This window comes from Pipra filicauda, unplaced genomic scaffold (assembly GCF_003945595.2).
Source record: "Pipra filicauda isolate LSUMZ 115617 unplaced genomic scaffold, ASM394559v2 scaffold498_size1627759_pilon, whole genome shotgun sequence".
Lineage (NCBI taxonomy): Eukaryota > Metazoa > Chordata > Aves > Passeriformes > Pipridae > Pipra > Pipra filicauda.
The window spans coordinates 330,020-347,427 of NW_024104640.1; the positions used below are offsets into that span (position 1 = coordinate 330,020).

Below are 17,408 nucleotides of genomic sequence, written 5' to 3' on the forward strand. Positions count from 1 at the left end.
GCAGAGAAGGGACTTGTGCTTTGCCCTTGTGACACCTCTGTTACTGAATTTTTGATTGCTTGTACCCTACTACCTGGAAGCAATGTGAGGTTTCCTCTTTTTTCAGAAAGATAAAAGCAATTTTTTAACCCAGAGTACTTCCCAGCTGTTCTCTGACCAGCCCAAGCTGCCAGTAATCATGTCTTTGGGGAAAGACAGAGAGAGAGAGAGAGAGAGAGAGAAGAGGAATCTACTCAAATAAACTCCAGTCAAAACTTATTTAGCTTCAGTGAGTCGACAGAACAAAGCTTCAGGCTGTGTGTTCCCTGTTCGTTACATCCTCACAGCGATAGATCATATTTGTAAGAAACTTTCCATATAATTTTCAGTTGTTCTTTTTTGAGCTTCAGTGATTCACTGTGCAGGAAAACACTCATGTCAACAAAGAAACACAGGAGTGTTCTGGGAGAAAAATATCCACTTGCCATTATCCATGATTATCCATTCGGCCATGCTCATGCAGTGCAGTGGTGGGCACTGCTGCCCACATTCCTCCTCTCTGTCCAAGGAGGAAGGCTGGGTGCCTGGCCAGCAGGCAGTTGCAATGCCAGGGGGCAATTGTCCAGCAGGACTTCCAGGCCATCACAGCACATGGAGGGACACAGCACAACAGGAAATCAAACTCTGTTACCACTACAATGCACACACCAAATCCAGCATTCCTGGAGGTGTGGATGCTTGCCCTAAGCAACTGCTTCATTAGCACAGTTAAACAGAGTTTTCACAGCATGAAATAAAAATTAAGATGCATGAAGGACAGAACAAAAGGGAGAGAGAAAGAGGAGAAAGGCATGGGTAAAAACAGCAAAGCTACAGACAGCTTTTCTCTTGGCACACTCTCAGGGAGATCCTCACATGCAGTGCTCTAACGCTGGATTAAGTTTGAACTGGTGCAGAACTGGGCATCCAGATGTGTCTGGCAGGTAACATGTTGGGTGTAACACTGGGACCACATGGATAAATGGCTCATGCCAGTGTCACACCACGCTTGTGAGAAACATCAGCATTCTGCTCCCAGCAAACAAGGAGAGATCTCTAAGCGAACTCACAGGTGCATTAGACAGCAAGAAGTGGGATAGCAATCATGAGAGCACCAAGACAGTATCCATTTGTTAGTTAACTTTTCCTGTACAGTTACCCTTTAAGGGCATGTCTAAGATTTGGACCCACAGTGTCAGTTCACAGTACAGATAAACTGCTCCTCTCATTTCGACCTGTAATTTCTCCTCTATACAAACCTCCTATTTTCTTATCTTTCTTTAAACCTTGGAAACTGAGCCAAGCCCAAAGAGGAAAAGATGACCTGTTTGGCAGCAGCACTTTGATAAGGTGTTGTGGTTTAAGCCCAGTTGGAAGTTAAACCCCATGCAGCCGCTCCTCTTCCCCCACCCCCTCCAGTGAGAAAGACAAAAGGCAAAGATTATGGGTTGGGATACCAATTTACTGGAAACAGCAATGGCATAAGAAAACTAACAGTAACATCAACAATACTAATAACAACAGTATATAACAGAGGGTGATTACATGCAAAATGCTCACGTAGGCCAATGATCTGACCCGGTGCCACATGGCTTCCTCAGAGTAAAGGTGATGACTCCTGGCCCTGCCATGCCCACCACCCCCACCCTCGCCTACCACCCCCCATCCTTCCCAGAAGTGAGAATCCTGCAATTCTGCCCCAAACGGGTGACATGGGTGGTGTAGATTAACAACCCAGACATGCCCACATGGCTCCAGGCTCCAGCTCCTCACAGCTATGGCAAGAAAATTCACTCTGTCCTGGCCAAAACCAGGATAAAAGGGCAGCAACCAACAGCAAAGCCACTGAGATTGCCCTGCTCTAATCAAGACCAACCATTCCTGACGGTCTCAGAATTATAGTCAACAACAACTGGAAACAAGAAGGTCACTGCAGACACCCCTCCCCATCACTCACGGGGATCCACCAGGGATGCAGCAGCACAAGCAGGGCTGCAGATTTTCCCTCTGCTCCCTGGCCCTTCACTTCATACCAGAAATAAAGACGGGGACAGTGACAGCTGCCACGTGAGACTGTTTGAAAAGTCAGGATATTACACAACTGCACAGCTAATTCAGGACAGGGATTCCCAAGCTAGTCCACATGCTTCTGCTCCTCAGTTCTTACATTAGTTTGCTCCTCTAGACAGTAACCAGGCTCTCAGCTGAGTTTTGTTGCAGCAGATGCTGTCTGAGCTATCCTTTTATTAATAGCATGATTATGGTATAAATATTTTATTCTGTGGTGTGTAGGAGGTTTCATTATGCCTCGGTATCTTTGTGTGCACATCTTTTTTAAATACAGCTCTGTTAAGGCAAATGTGTCAGTTCCAGCTCTTTCAATATTTCTATTAATGCTCTCAGTATTTTCTCAAATGCTAATAAGAATTAATTCCAGGTCAAATTATTCAATGAATAAAATTCACACAGAACATTATAATTATTTTTTAATAATGTCATACAAAAGGATGCAGTGAGAATCTAATGCAGATGGGAATTAAGTCTTAAAAAAAATTAGTTGTCATTTTCCTGTTTTATGCACTGTATAACAAAACAGTACAGTCAGGATTCGTTAGGTAATAGGGCAGTATTTTCACATTTCAGTGTTTCACAGATAAACTTTCCCAGACAAAGCCATTCTGCTCTCCTGGATTTAGCAAGGAGGACAGATAACACAATGCATGGAAAGCAGCTGAACCTCTCACGCTGTAAAAAATTAACCTGTAAGGGTGACAAAAGTGCTTCCTTGTATTAAAACCTGTCATATCAGACAAAGTATGAAATTAGAGTTAAAACAGACAGCCACCACAGGCACGTACAGCTGTCAGCGATGTGGGCTGTTTGCAAAAGAACTGCTTGTGGATGCTCATTCCCTTCCTGAAGCTTTAGTCAAATTGGCTATATTACACTGATGGAGCTTTAGAGAGGCCTCAGTCCCCCCAACTGCATGGCAATGGAGAGCGTACCAAACACCCAACACAGTCAATCTCTGCTACAAAAAGGAGACAGAGGGTGCTAATGGTACGAGAAAAATACCCACGTGGTGCACAGAAGAGCAGGGAAAAAATAAAGCAAATTTTCAGAATGCTGGTGAAATTATAGTTTGAAGAATTTTTCCTCTAATCAAACACAAAGAGGAACAGCTGGATTGACCCAATCCTGCCTCTACAAGCCATATATGATACCCAAGAAAGGAAACATTTTGCCTTTTTTTACATTTCAGTCCCAATTTATGATTATCACATAGGAAGCCATTTCAAGAAGCTTCCCTGAAAAAAAACACACCTATCTCAGCACAGTATACAGGCTTGCTAAAAAATCAAGATCAATTGTAATCTTAAGTGAAGCTCTCACCTTCCTGGTCTTATTTTAGAAAATGGACAAGATTATATCCTACCCTTGGCTTGCAGCTGGAACACATGGCTGGCTGTGTGACCGCTGGAGCAGTGCACCTGCCAAGAGCTGCAGGGACACTGCCCCACACTCCTTCCAGGGACAATTTGGAGCTTGGCCATCACATCTGACCTGCAGATTTTGCCATTCATTTTTAAAAGTACATGGCAGCGTTAGTAGGCCAGTTGACCTTACTTTCTAAATTCTAATTATAATGAGGAAAAAATCATCAAGACAAAGTCATGATTGAGAGGAAAAATGAGAATTATGCCTGAAGACAAACCATCATGCAAACTTTCACACACAGTGTATCAATTTCCATCCACATGTGTGCTATAAGCCAAAGGAGCTGCTATCTGTAGCATTAAAACACGAGTTCATTTTAGTCACTGGCCAGGGCTGCCCCTGTTTCCAGCCCTGGTTGTGGTGCTGGGTGTCAGCTCCACTGCTCTCCTGCCATTCTCCTATCCGTAGCCATGGGGATGTGCAGCAAGCAGCAGCCTGCAGGCTCAGCCCACCGTATGACACCTTCTCCTCCCTCCCAGCCCTCAGGTGAGGTAACTGCAGCTTAGCAGTAGGGCAGGAGGGGACTCCCCACCATCCCTGCTGTGCACATCCTGGGGACATTCACTCAGCTCTCCAGCTACTTTCCAAGGTCTCCTCCATTCATGAGGGGGATGTCTATACCAGCTATTCAAACCTACCTCATTCAAAGGTTTGATGAGAACCAAGATTGTGTCTACAATGTCACCATTAAGAGCAGCAGAACTAGGGCCTGAAGCAAAGCTTCCAGACCTACTGCAACTCCCATTGATTCAATTTCATTGGAGATTTCAAAATCCTCCTTGAAGGAATCAAATCTTACACTTGATCACTGCTCTCTAAAATAGTAACTTTAGCCAATATCATGTCAGATAATGTACACTGAGAGCTTTGGAAAGGTTTTATACTAATGGAAGAAACACTACATTGGTTTTGAAGCAGCATTTTGAAAGACATATCTTGTGTCTGAAGGCAGTCTGTTGTGTTACTAGATATCTGTCATAGCTCCGACAAGGCATTTAAGAAATGGAGACACAATATGCTCCTTGACATGTTGACTGCACTGAAAGCTGCCTGGTTTGTCTCAAGTATGGAAGCACTCTTTCTCTTACACCATTTTCTATTAGAATTGCTGAGTAAAGAAACTATTTCAGACTAACTCGGTGAATTTTTCCTTTCTCTTCTGTCTTTTCAGAAATTAGAACTGTAAATTCAGCTATGCAGAAAATACTGAAATATGCCTTCTGCAACCCAGCAGGTCACCAAAATTCATATCTTGGGCTCGCTCACCTACCACACAGTAATTGCACCATCATGGCCCTGAGCAGTTTTCAGCAAAACTGAAGCCAAGAAGCTGATCCTGTACATCTGCAGGAATGACAAGATTGCATTCACAGGGCTGCTAGAGATAACTGAAAATAGTGGGATGAAGTAGTGCCAGAGGAAAGTGCAGGTCTGATCATAATTTTCATATGCAGGCAAGGCTTACACTTAGACCCCCAGAATCTTGCTGCTGGAGTACTCTGTATCTGAGTTAATGAAGATTTCCTGAAATACTGGCAGAAATTGGCACTAACTGACGTAGAGCACCAACAATGCATTTCATTGAGATCATTTGCTCTGTGAGAGCAGTCTCAAAGGGCTGACTCACTCCTTGTCTTGTCCCAGACTGTGCTGGATGTGCTTTGAAATACGGAAGCGTCAATGGAAACTCTTGCTCTCCTGTGTCCTGGGGTAAGAGGCTCTTCCTTCTTCCCCCAGGGGACCCTGAGTTAGAAATGGTTAATCCCAGTTGAGATTCCGGCCAGGAAGACCAATAGCAGCTGTTCTTTTTTACTCCTGTGAAACTGGATATCACAACTGCCAGAAGTGAGTTGGTAGAGTTGGCAGAGGCAATCTGCTGCTGTGTCTGAGTGAGTGTGTGAGAGAGAGTAGCTGAGGGGTGCCCCCACAGCCCTGGCCAAGCTAGGGCTGAAGGCGACATGTAAGAATGAGTGTGCGTTGTGAGGGAAGAGAGACTCACAACAGTTGGAGGTAAGGGGGAGAGAGAGAGGTAAGCTCCTTGTGAGGAGGCCAGGCCCTCTTCCCACCCCCCCTTTTCAGCCAGACTGCAGAGCTCGGGACAGTTCATAACTGAATCGAATGCTTGTAGCAAAAGCTGAGCGGGGGCTTTTCTTTCTCACTGTAAGTAGGAGTGGATGTAAGGCTTAGTATTTTGAAGCCGAGCCAAAGAGGACGGGCTGATAATGAAAGCAGCTCGGTGCCAGGGGAAAAAAACCCCAGGCGAAACTGAGACGGACCGAGGCAGGTTTGGAGGTGCCTACGTTGGATTTAGACGTGGCTACCGAAATGGAAAACTACAGCAGCTACGGAACAGAGAGTCACACATAAGAGATTGGCACAGAGCCAAGGAGCACAGACTTAGAACTATCTTCTTGGACTTCATGAGGAAGAAGAGACTTCAGTAAAGAGCTAGAGGTTGGTGGAGGGGTGGATCAGAGAAACCCTTTTCCCTGAACACTCCAATGAGAGAAAGACTGTTTACCTATCAGCCTAAGGGCTTCTCCTGGACTGAATTATGGGAGGGGCTCAGAGGGATGATAGAAGTGTGAAGTATTGTATATATATAGTTGCTTTTAGTTTGTACAGTATTTATTTGTATAGGAATAAATGCATATATATTTTCCCTTCCCCCTACAGAGGTGTGCCTACCTGAAAGTTTCTCTTCAGTGTTGAGGTAAAATTGTGGGAAGGTGGGGGAAGCTTGGAGATTGGATTTTTTTTTTTTTTTTGGGGGGGGGGGGGCAAACCACCACACCCAGTCTCTATGAACATTGAATGAAAACTATGCAAACATGGTAACCATATTTTACATGTATTTTACAGAGGAACTGTAGTTGGGAGGACACCTGCAATAAGACAGAGAAAGCCAAAGGGATGTTGAGCCCCAGGACCACTGAGGTACCCAGTTTTCAGGCTCACTACTTCCCACAAGGGGGAACTGTGTAATGATAAATTTCCTAGAATTCCTCCGTAACAAAGAAAGGTTCACTCTAAAAACAACAGCATTTATTGATTCACAACAGACAACTGAAAGAGAAAGGTTTATAAAGACAAGGTGACAGGAAAGGGAAAACAATCAAATTTAATCTTCTCATCTCCAAAAGCAAATTCAACAGGCTTTAGAGAGCTGGCAAACTACCAACCATTGTGTAACCCAACAACAATTAATATAGGAGATGGAATTGCTTTTCCAGGTTTCCTTTTATGCCATACAGTTTTTCTTGGTGATATATTTACCTTTAAACTCCCCCACTCCCTCATGCATTTATTAATTCTTAATGAATTAAAAAGGAAATTCCACTTTCTCTTCCCAAAACATTAGTTGGCCTCAACCCTCTAGAGTACTAATAACTTTCTAGTAGGTCAAGTGACATTCCATGGTCCTGACTAAATTATTAACAGGTTGTAAACTCAGAGTGAAAATATACTTCTGAATATTGGGAGCCAAAGATTAACACTTCTATATATTGTGCTTATATTTAGGAGACTTATCAACAAATAAACTTTCCTGAAGAATGTAGATAATGCATAGGGCCTACTAATGCTTCTCAGCTCAGACCAAATCCACCACAAAACAATTGCTTTGGGGCAACTATCTCTGAGGCGTACAGTGACAGACATCCAGAAGACCTAGAAAAACTGTATAGAATTAGGAAATAATTTTTTGGTGTGATGAGTTCATCACAGCGGCAATTTATTCTATTAGACTATTCTAATAGTCTATTATACTAGACTATTTATGGTTCTAACAAACAAGGAGAGATGAAATATCATGGACCTACATAGAGAAAAATTATGATCATCTGCACACTGGGATAATATTGAAAAATTGCTACAGGAAGAAACAAGTTACTGATGAGAAACTGGAACACACAAAATGCAATACACTGCCATGGGACAGGACAAATACATCCTTTCTTAAGGCCCTTCTGCTTAAGAAGAAAAAAATGTAAATTAATTGAATTGTGGGGCTGAAGTCAGCTGGGAGCCAGTTGAAAACAGGCAAAAGAAGGTGGTGTTGTACATGCATGAGTCTATCTGGAACAGAAAAATGTACCTGTTGCCTGAGACTTCACAGACAGCCTGCCTTACAGCCACACTTCCTAGTCACAAGACACAACACTTTGCTTGGTGTAAAATATTTCTCTTTTCACTGTCAAACATCTTCCCAATAGCAAAATGTTGGTAATGCAGACACTCCTACTAGCTTGAGTGGCATCAGTGAATGTGTAGCTGTGCTCAGTTTTTTCAGGAAATAACAGGACTGAAGTAGAAAGCAGATGGACAGTAATCTGCAAGTTTTCAAATATCACAGATACATATATCTGTTGGTTGCATGGATGTTGCCATTCTTTTGGCACACAGGAGACAGTCCTTGTGATAGGACTAAAGTTCTGTATATGATCATTAGCCCGAGGGCAACAAAGGCATACTGCTCCTTATGTGAGGCTTACAGAAGAGGTAGTTTTTAAAAATGAAATCCTAAAACCTGATGAAATCTTCCACAGTGCTATGTTCTGAGGTATGCCAGGGCAGATGCTGGCTATATGTGGACAGCATTTTCAAACCATTCCCTTTTAACTTCTCTCCTAAACCCTCAGCATCATTCCTGCAGCCAGTGGAAGGATCATATGAGCTAAATATTAATTTTGGCTTAAGTGGAATTACAGTAAGTTATTTTTCATATGTTTCTTTAAATTGCAGCTCCTTTCCAAAATGCTGCTTTTAACTTAGACTACAGAAGATGTTGATTTTAAAGGTTTTATTTTTTATTTGGCAGTATCCATATTCACATCTAAAAGCCCTTGAAAGAGGCATTTACACATTTCAAAGAGAAATGCTGAAATACAAACCTGCTTTTCATAGCAATGAGACATGAGGGATGGTATTTTCACATCCAACTCTTCTTCCATTAATAGTTCCAGAGTTCCTTAAAATACACTACACAGCTTTGTTACGCTACAGCATATTTATTTCATCGATAATGTGCAGTGTGCCTGGTTCAAAGTGATGCTTATTGCCCTTGGAAGCAATGAATAAATTTTTTAAGGAGTGTGGAAACAGCTCCTTCTGCAGAACTCCCCAACCCAAGGTTGATGAGGGATCTAAGGAATGTGGAAGGGGAATACAGCTGGGTACCTAAGGCATGAGCTCAGTATATCCAGTTTGAAAATGCAAGAAGTATCACATGCCCTGACAGAGTCAATGGTACATGCATGTGTTAGAGGCTGATAATTCCTGCGTAGGAAAAGAATCTGCTCAGCCAATTGGAAACCAAACTGATTTCAAAAGCCAAAACTGGAAAGTTGGAATCAAAAGGCTTCAAAAGGATCAACCTTAAAGTGGTTCACGTTCTTTGGTGAATGAGTTATTCTATAGAAAGTGCAGGATACAAGCTGAGATATAAAACTGGTATCAAGAAGGTGTTCACAAGTGGACGTGAATGTGTGTTGAGGCTGTTATGTCTAGGATGTCCAAAGAGATGGGTGAGCATGACCAAAGCGACTGTGATCTTTCAGGAGAAAAAAATACATTCAGAGAGAGAAATATAGCATGTGTGAATCTAGTAACACATTTTGCTAACCTCGAATCTCAGCTTCACTCCAGAAGGGAGGCACTTGCTAGCATGGGAAAATACTTCCTTGATATGTCATCCTCAAAAGGGTAGTGGTGATACAGCTGTGAAGAACATATGGTTCCTTTTCTCAGTTGATAAAAGCTTTCCTAACAACAGTCAACAGAAGGGGAAAGGGAAAGAAAGGGAAAAGAGAACAGAAAAGGTGAAAGGGAAAGGAAAAAGGAAAGGCGAAAAGGCAAGCATATGAAATTTCTTAGTATTCATATAACATTTTGCTGCCTGATCTGAATAGTTATTGAAATGAGATAACCAAATGCATGAAAGTTAGAGTGATTTAGAACTAATCAGTTAATTTGAGGACACTCAGAAGCTTTTAGAGTGTCTAGCTGAAATATGAAAAAAATTGTATTTGGATAGTGAACATTTTTCAAATGCACACACAGCTCTCAGGGAACATGTATTATGTACCACAACAGCATTGATCTCAAGGGATACTACAACATGGGTGTACAGAAATGTTGCTGAAAGATTTTTGTTACTGGTACATGCACAGGAATCATAGATTAGGACAACAGAGTCTTTCACAGACTTGTAAAGAAGTCACAGTTTGAACCACATTAGAAATCTAAAATCCAACTTCCAAGCTTCCCTCACCCCTTCTCAGCAATTTATCCTAACACTGGAGAGAAACTTTCAGGCCAGAGGCTTCTGTAGGGGAAGGGGGAAGTATTTACATTTATTTACACAAATAAATACTATACAAACTAAAGGCAACTATATATATATATATATTACATTACTATCAGTCAGTCCTTTCAAGCCCCTCCTTTAACTTTAGTCCAGGAGCAGCCTTTAAGGCTGATATGTAACACAGTCTGCCGTGGGAGTGTTCTGGGCTCCTGAACACTCCCCCCTCACCAAGTTCCAGCAGTTGTTTGTTGTAGTCTCTCCTCCTCATGAAGTCCGAGAAGATAGCTTTGAGTCCTTGCTCTCCTGCTGCTGGTGATCTCTCCCTCTCGGTGTCCCACCTCGCTCCGTAGGCTGCTGCAGTGCAGCTTATCAAGTGTACGCGTCCTGGAATCTTCATTCCCCTAAGTCAGTTTTTGGCTGCCCCTGGTCAGCTTCGGCAGGCAGCTCCCGAGCCTCTCTTGGCCCGTCTCCAATTTCGCCTGGGATTCTTCTCCCGAGCACCGAGCTGATTTTATCAGCCTGTCCACTTCGCTCTGTTCAAGTGCTGAGCCTCAAAATCCACCCCCCACCAGCCTAAATGCAGTGGGGGGAAAAAAAGCCCCCTAGCCTTGGCCACAGGCAGCTCGGTTCAGTTCTGCACTGTCCCAAGTGTCCCGCAGCTGCAGGGGGGGGAAGGAAGGCCTGGCCTCCTCCCTCTTACCTCAGGTGCTGTGAATCTCTTCCTTCACAGCACACACTCCAAATGCTGCCTCTAACTCTAGACAAAGGCTGAGCTGGGGGGTCGCAGGGCTCCCCTCTCCCCCCCAGAGGGGAAGAGAGGGAGCCCAACCACCCCCTGGCCTTGTCCACCTACATGCAGCAGACACCACAGCAAAACAACCGAGACTGCACTGCCAACCGTTTCCGGTGCGGTGATATATGATTTTTGAGCAGAAGCGAACGACATGGACAGTGACTGGCTCTCCAGGGAACACTGTCCTGGCACCCAATCACCTCTGAGCCCCTCGAACTCTCAAGGGGAGCCAATTTCAAACTATGACAACAGACAACACTAGGATTTGACAGGAGATGAATATAATTGCTCCTGGAGATAATTGGAGAAGAAAAAGGAGGAAGAAATGTTGAAAGGAAATAATGTTCAACTCTGATACAATAAAGATGACAATGCCTCAATGGAGCCTGCTCATTCCAGTGCTGGGAAGCTTGCAAAAGAAAGAGGTTTACTTCTAGCAGGCATGTGACAGAGTATGTGTTACAGGGGAAGCAGAGCATGCCAGTCCAACAGCAGCACTTTACTGACTTCTAGCAAGGTCCTACTGCCAGGTCATTAATAAAAGATTATTATTTCTGAACAATCCACAAAGTAAGCTTTTCTGAGTATGACCTGTTAGCTCTACTCAAGAGCAGGCACTGAAAGTTTTGTATCTGGCAATCTCTGATAAGTAAAGAATCCATTTAAATGATCAATGAAAAATAGTATAAAAGCTGTATTAGCCTTTACAATGTCAATAATGTGATTATTTCATATTGTCCCAACCCAGTCTTGGTTTAAGGATGGACCAGTGAATGCATTTGTTCTGTTAACATTCAGAGCCGACATAAAGATCCCACTGTGTCTGCATAGCCATAGCATTCTGCAATTACACTATCCATTCCATTTTGATTTTAATTTAAAGTATTAGAGCTCAAAAATAAAGACAACACTCTGACCTTGTTAACAGGCTGAAACAGCATGAAGAAGGCTTACTTTGGTCACTTACATTTCCAAACTGCACAGTTCAGACAGACCAATCCAGACTTACCTGCAAGAAAACAACATACAAATTTGGGATTACAATTTCAAACTTAACAGAAATCTCTCAAATTATTTATTTAACTGTACTTTTTTTCCAGTCCTTAAATAATTGAGTGGTTTTTTTCATCCTGATAATTTAATTACAAGAGGTTGCACTGTCAAAGGGCAAAACATATCTGGTGCATTTCTTGTTATTACAAAGTACTGTTTTGTGTGCTCATTGAGTCTTGTCCCCAGCTTTCCCTTCTCCTGCTGCTTTACAATGCAACAGACTATTTCTGCATTGTTTAAAACAACATGACTGAGTGCAAGGTTGAGCATATTGAGAAAGACAGGGTTTGTACACTTTTCATTGACCTTTGAAATAGAAAGATAAAAGCCAACAGCCACAGGGAGAACTTCTGTTCCTAGCATGGAAGCAAGTACTTGGACCTCAAACTATTGAGTGAAGTCAGGTGAGCTTTTAAAGCAATGTCCTCACATCAGTCTCCCAGCAGTTTTCTTTACAGAATGAGATTTGGGTGAAAAACATTTGAGTGAAACATCTTTTCCACTTGCCAAAGCACAGTAAATTCCTTAATGGTGGTTTACTAAGCATCATGAGAAGAGCCTCTCTCAAGCTGGGTAGCAGGCTGCCATTCCAACTCAAATATACCACCTCAGACTTCATAATATTCAGAGATTTCTAACCCCACTGGCTGCCCAGTGCACCGAGGTGACTTAGACCCCACAGCACAGGATGTTGCTGCATCAATCCCCAGGGCAGTAATGCCATGAATGGCTGTCCCACTCCACACTCCAGGTAACAGTTCCACACACAGGGTCTCCACTCTACACTACAGGTGATACTATGAAGGCAGCAACTTAACGGGTAGTGGGTGCATAAACTGATAAGCAATTTACTCATAAGGAAAAGTCTGCAGAAGCCCATGATACCTGACATTAGTTTGTCCATCTTCCATTGAAAATGTTGTTTCACATCATTCTCTTATACACTTCCAGGGTATTTTTCTATCATTAAATTATAAGATTCAGCATGCCATTGACATGTCAACAAGAATGACACTACAGAGAAGACAGTCTTTTGATTATTTTTCTTATAGTATAAAAAATAAATATTGTCTGCCATTTTCTGAAAAGGAGAATGTAAACATTATATTATTCAAGAGTAGTTTAAAGGTCTTTCTGAAGAGGAAATGTAAATACTATAACCTAAAGAAGAATTTAGTGGCATCTCCCTCAGTCATGAGCTTTTCCCCAAGTTCTTGCTGTGTAACTTCTTACCTGCTTTTGCAGCATGTGTGTGAGGCCATATAAGAGCTGAAATCTTTACAAAGGAGATATACACATATATACACACAATAGCATGAAAAACAAATAACTAATTTCACTGCTCTACAGAACCTGGTTCTTGGAGGCTCTCCCAGTGTTGTCTAGACAAATACTGAGCAATAACTATACCCTAGTAGGAGGATGGAAGATAGAATAATCTTTTGACCAGACGGACATTAAATTCCGAGCATGCCTACATCTCTTAGTCCCCAGCACAGGAAGGGCATCAACCTGTGGAGCAAGTCCAGAGGATACCACCAAGATGATCAGAGGGATGGAGCAACTCTGCTGTGAGGAAAGGCTGAGAGAATTTGGGTTGTTCAACCTGGAGAAGAGAAGCTTCAGGGTAACCTAATTGTGGCCTTTCAGTACCTGAAGGAGCCAACAAGAAAGATGGAGAGAGACTATGAGAGCATGTAGTGACAGGACCAGAGGGGAATGGCTTCACACTGACAGAGGGCATGGTTAGATATTAGGAAGAAATTCTTTACTATGAAAGTTGTGAGGCCCGGGCACAGGTTGCCCAGAGAAGCTGTGGCTGCCCCATCCCTGGAAGTGTCCAAGGCCAGGTTGGATGGGGCTTGGAACAACCTGGGCTAGTGGAAGGTGTCCCTCTCCATGGCAGGGGGTTGGAACAAGGTCTCTACCAACTCAAGCCATTCTATGATTCTATGATTATGAAAAGGACATCTGGACCAGCTGTTATGAAAAATGAAATATATCGAGAGATTATTCAGAATTCATAATTCAGAAAGCACTGGAAATGCTTCCCTAATGTGATACAAAACTTTCTTACCCTTTAGTTAATGAGATACTGAAGGACTTCAGATTAAAACACATTAGTTTCTATATTCTTAGACAATAAAAATATATTTGTATGCTATCAGAAGAGTCCTAAATAATCAGTCTCTCAGAGCTGCCAAATCCAGCTGCAAATGCTACACACTACAAAAAGGAACTCCGTGTCTTTGAGGCCTGAGCATCTGCAGTAGGACAGGAACAGCTGGCAGGGAAATGCCTCCTTTGCTGCTGAGCATTGAGGTCCCCCAGTGTGAGGAAGCACTGACCAGTACTGACTGGCCACATGCTTCTGACATGGTTTGGGTCACTCTAACTTACCAAAACCACCATCTCAGTGCTCCACCCATGATGAGGACAGCATTGCCCTGTCTTGAGAGCTGTACTGAGCCAGTCAGCTCAGGGATGGATGAAAGGCGACAGAGAAATTTATCTATTCTTTTGCCCTCCCCATCAATGGAGTTAAATTAATCCATACTTTGGGTTAGCATGGCCGGGTTTTGGTAGCAGGGGGGAATATATGGGTAGCTTCTGTGAGAAACTGCTAAAAGCTTCCCCCATGTCCAGCAGAGCCAGTGCCACCAGCTCCAGGACAGACTCGCCACTGACCAAGGCCAAGCCAATCAGGAATGACAGTAACAACTCTGGGATAACATATTTAAGAAGTAAAAAAAGTTATTGTGCAGATGAAATGCAGAGAAAGCCAGAGGAGAGCAGAATGAGAACATTTGAACAGCTCTGCAGACACCAAGGTCAAGGGGAAGGAGGGGCAGGAGGTGCTCCAGGCCCCGGAGCAGAGGTTCCCCTGCAGCCCCTGGTGCAGCCCATGGTGGGGCAGCTGTGCCCCTGAGCCCATGGAGGCCACGGGGGTGCAGAGACCCCCCTGCAGCCTGGGGAGGAGACCACGCTGGAGCAGGGGATGCCAGAAGGAGGCTGTGACCCTGTGGGAGGTCTGTGTTGGAGCAGGGTTCTGGCAGGTACCTGCTGACATGTGGAGAGAGGAGCCCACACTGCAGCAGTGGCAGGAACAACTTGTGATGAACTGTGACCCTCATTACTGTCTGCCTGCGCTGCTGCAGGGGAGGAGGTAGAACTTGGGAAGGAGGGAGAGGTGGGGGAAGGTGTTTGTAAGAATTATTTTACTTCTCATTATCCTGCTCTGACTTTGTTAGCAATAAATTCAACTAATATCCCCAATTCGAGTCTGTTTTGCCCGTGACTCAGTCACGGTGAGTGATCAGTGAGTGATCTCTCCCCGTCCTTAACTCAGAACCCTCCTCTGTCCAGATGCAGAGGGCAGTATTAGAGCACCTTTGGTGGGTACCTGGTGTCCAGCCATGGTCAATCCACTACAGTCCACTTTAACATTTTGCCGCCACACTGGTGTTGCAGGCACTACCTTCAAAAGGTGACAGGAAAAGGCCTGTTGGGGTGTGGTTTGTCTGGCAGGTTCCTGGGGGCAGAGCTGTGACAGGGGGCACCACTGGACACTCCAACCACCAGATACGCCAACTCGCATAGGCTGCAGTAAACACTGCTGGAGGGCCCGACCAGAATAAGTAAAATAAGTGGGAAGGAATATCTAATATAAGCCTAAAAAGTCTCTTATCCCCACCTAGTGGTACTGATACCATTGCCAAGAGGCAAAAGCAAGAGACACAGTCAGCCTGCATTCGGAAATGCCATTCTCCCCAAACTCCATTTCCATCCTGCTGTGACGGCACCAGGTTGGTGGGTGTCCAGCACTGCCGGTCAATGCAGATTCAGTGGAAACACCCGTAGATTCCCGGTGTCCAAATGCAACGACGGGCTCAGTGAGTTTTGAAACAGAAACTCGCCGTTGCAGCTCTCACCTTTTCACCTGCCCCTCTCCTAGTCTGCTGAGGTTCCCAGTCTGTACCTTGTGGATGGTTTAATGCCGGGAGCCGGCAGGATCCTGCTGCCACCTGCTGTCACTGTGTCACACACAAAGACAGGAGTCCCCCACACGGTGCCCTGGCAGCACAGAAATGCAGGGAATGAGAATTGCAGGAAGAAAGAGAAAAATGGTGATAACTGTACGACTTTAGGTTTACCCATATGAGGAATTCTCCTCCTTTCCTTGTGCGTAAAAGACCCCAATTTGTGCTTTATTGACTTTTCACATGAACACTCAAAATTTCAAAGGGACTATTTGGACAACAACCCTGCATTAACGTTATGTCAGTGCACACATAAACTTGGGTCTTTATATGTACAATTCTTGAAAAACCTTGTCTTTCTTCCTACAGAAACTCATACTTGTGCCCAATCCTAAATACACACAAACCAGCACTTATGCCTCGGCGGAGGACAGCAGAGAAGCGTGAGATGGACTTCCAGGACGCACACTGAGCAGAGCAGCACGTCTGCGCCTCCCACAGCAAGAGCAGAGGCAACCTGCTCACCCAGGGACAGGGCAGGGGTGGGGACAGGGACAGGGACAGGGACAGACCGCTCACCCAGGGACAGGGACATCCTGTTCACCCAGGGACAGGGGCAGGGACAGGGACAGGGACATCCTGCTCACCCAGGGACAGGGACATGACAGCCTGCTCACCCAGGGACAGGGACACGACAGCCTGCTCACCCAGGGGCAGGGACAGGGACAGGGACAGCCTGCTCACCCAGCCCAGGCCAGGTGACACCTGCAGGGGCAGGGGTGACATTGGGTGTCTGTGCCCCACAGGGCCTCACTGGGAGAGTGCTTTGTCCCTGCTCAGGGCCAGGCAACAGTGGGATTGGCACAGCCACAACAGGTAGAAGCCAGAAACAGAAATGTGGAAGCTAGAGACAAAGAAGCAGCAGGTAGGAGCACCCAAGAGCTCTCTTTTTTTGTTTTTGTTTTGTTTTATTTATCTCCCCAGTCAATGCAATGCAGATAATGACAGGAAAGAGCTAAAAGGCAGAGTTCAGCCCCACATAGCTCTAGGTGCCATCAAGCTGGAGCAGTCAAGGCTGATGGCCTGTGGCCCACGGAGATGCCAGCTCCAGCCAAGAGAATTCTTTAAAGCTTGTTTCATACCACAACCTTGCACAAAGTCAAAGCATTTATAACTTCCATTTAAATAAAGTCGATGCATGTTAAAACATGCAAATATAGTCATAAACATTCCATCTTATTTGCATTATTGAATTTATACCCTTAAAAGTAACAACAGGCAATGGGTTGCTGAGAAGTGATAAGAACATCCCAGTGCCTGTCCCAGCCACAGGACACCTCCTGCACCAGGCTGATCCCTGGCAGCAGCAGAGCTCCTTCTAGTGAGTACGGAAGGGTAGTGGTCATGGAGGAGAAAGGACTGGGGTAAAAGAGGAGAACAGTGGGGAGTGCACTGACATGTAACAAGTGATATGAATGTGTACTGGATCAGGTTGCCAAGAGATAAAAGGATAGCTCTTGAAATTGAGGATGTAGGAAGAAGAGAAATATTCTAAGAGGCCATTTGTGCCAGCAGCTGGCAGCACTCCCAAGGTCCCTTTATGGCTTTCGCTCTATGACCTCTTTTGTCTAACGCAGCACTGGAATGACATCCAAGTCAGGACCCTTGAAAATATTCATTGGTCCCTTCCTAAGGAGTATCTTACAGAACCTTTTTCTCTCCTTTTGGGAGAGCAGAAGATTGATAAGGATATATAAGA

At 44.3% G+C, this 17,408-nt stretch overlaps 1 protein-coding gene across 4 annotated transcripts in view; it reads right to left on the minus strand.

Moving 5' to 3' along the window:
* The window catches only part of LOC113989358 (Kv channel-interacting protein 1), a 350,034-nt gene that overhangs the window by 139,469 nt on the left and 193,157 nt on the right, over positions 1-17,408 (minus strand). The window contains exon 1 of one of the 4 annotated variants that reach the window (XM_039386659.1): positions 11,584-11,617. The exons of the other annotated variants lie outside the window; for them this stretch is intronic. The gene's annotated coding sequence lies outside the window, so the exon portion shown is untranslated. Of the gene's footprint in view, positions 1-11,583; positions 11,618-17,408 lie in introns of those variants that run through there. 4 annotated transcript variants of the gene reach the window in all.